Here is a 2,220-nt window from a genome sequence, read left to right on the forward strand (position 1 = left end):
GTCTCCGCCTCGGGCTCCTCCACCACCTGCTCCGCTGCCGTTGGTCGGCCCCCTGGAGTCGGTGGCCATTTCTCCTCCATCGGCTCCACCGTGGACTGCTGTTATGGCTGTGGCCTGGGTCCTGCTGTGCTCTTCCTGCTCCGGGTCCCTCCTATCTCCTCCCTGGACTCTGTCTGCCGGCCCCCTCCCGAGCGTCCGTCCTCCTCCTGAGCCTCCTCCCTAGTTCCCACCCCCTCCCCATGTTGTTTCTACGGTGCGAGGATGGCCCTTCTGGGAGGGGGGAGTAATGTCACACCCCTGGACTCTTTGTGTTGCGTTTTCCCTCTCCAGGTGTGCCGTGTTCCCTTTAATTAGTCATTCCTTGCACCTGTGTTTTCCCAATCCCCTAGTGTTTAAAAGCCCCAGTCCTTTCAGTTAGTGTTTGTCGGTCCTCAAACGTCATTCCTTGTGTTCCAGTGTCTCCTACGTACCCCGTGTGATCATTAAAGACTGAATTGAAGTTCTCTGTTTCCTCGCTCCTTGCCTCTCGAGAAGTGACAAAATAAATTTTTCATTAGATGTCGTTTTTCTGTAAACTGACTTCCATGTCTGGCTTATTTAAATCCATATATAAAAGTCTAGATTTGAAAGACGCACCATCAAGCAACACTCAAGATTTTTTCACTTATACTTACAGCAGACATGTTCTTGACTTAATAGTATAGAGGTTTCCTCGCTCCTTGCCTCTCGAGAAGTGACAAAATAAATATTTTTCATTAGATGTCGTTTTTCTGTAAACTGACTTCCATGTCTGGCTTATTTAAATCCATATATAAAAGTCTAGATTTGAAAGACACACCATCAAGCAACACTCAAGATTTTTTCACTTATACTTACAGCAGACATGTTCTTGACTTAATAGTATAGAGTTGTATCATATACAAGTATAATATTAGCATTTACCACCCAGAAGAAAAAAGAAAACTTTTTCCTTTGAAGCAAGAAATTAACTCGGAGTGATGTGCATAAATCAAATATGAAATGCAGTGTGTTTACAAAAACACCGTAGGATATTTGCTAAAGCAGGCTTGAAGTGTGTGAGAATCTATTCATTTGGAAAAAGTCTGAAAAACATCCAGCAAGAAGTAGAATAACTTCATTATGTAATTCCACAGATGTATAATCTTTCATCTCTGGTGTTTTCTTCAACACATCTCCCCTTGACATTCTTTCAACAAGTCTCACAATGCTTTAATTAAATATTACACTACACAAGGGGTTATGGTTGCTTTTGCACATCTGTTATAAAAACATTGAAAATACATCATGCTTTGGAATATCAGAAAGAGAAATTCATGAAAATGTTATTTATAGAGAGAACATAAGGACTTAGGCAATTTCAGAGAGATTAGCAATAGCAAGCTAGCTTTGAAAGCATAAGATCCCACCCTTCCTGCAAATTACTCTCCAAAGCCACACCTCTTCCAAAACGGCATTTCTTAAGGGTTAAATGTAACTCTGTCAGATTACCACGTTTCATTCATTAATTCTTAGCGTTCCATTTGTAGAGCTAATTAGTAGTGCACCCAAACAGCCTTGCAACCATATAGCAATGTCCTAGCAACCATTCAGAACACCTTTTGTACAGACAAGCAACACTTTTTCAGTTACACTTTAATAAAAAAAAATAGATTTTAATTTTTTCAATCTAATTATTCGGATTATGATTTTTCAGAATATTGGCCTGTAATGGAGCAGTTAATTTCTAAAACTGGTGCATTAGGTTTAGAATTTATTTCGGTAAATGTTTTACATTCTGTCATGATGTGTTTGGTGAACAATTGGAGCTGAATGTACATCAATGCCATTGTGTCTGTCTCACAGTCATCTGTTTATGCCATCTGTGTATGCAGAGGATGTGCCATTCGCATTGCCTGTGTCATGCACAGTTGGAAAATGTATGTGTCTGTCGAGGTGAATATTTCACTCCAGTTGGTTTTCACCTTACACGGTTGAGCTTTGAAAATTAGAAGGAAAACAATTTTCTCCCTGCATATGAGAAACTTTTGTTTTGACGCTCGTCAGTACAACGACGTAAGCAAACAGCATTTTATCTGTTCCGGTGTTCAAGAAGATCTGCGAGCTCTGAACCGTAGAAGACAAAAGATTGTGTAAAGATTATTTCATTATAACCTGAGATTAAATAGGGAGTCAAGACAGTGTAACACTTAAGTGATTATG

The sequence above is a fragment of the Sinocyclocheilus grahami genome, unplaced genomic scaffold (genome assembly GCF_001515645.1).
Source record: "Sinocyclocheilus grahami isolate Dianchi unplaced genomic scaffold, SAMN03320097.WGS_v1.1 scaffold193.1, whole genome shotgun sequence".
NCBI lineage: Eukaryota > Metazoa > Chordata > Actinopteri > Cypriniformes > Cyprinidae > Sinocyclocheilus > Sinocyclocheilus grahami.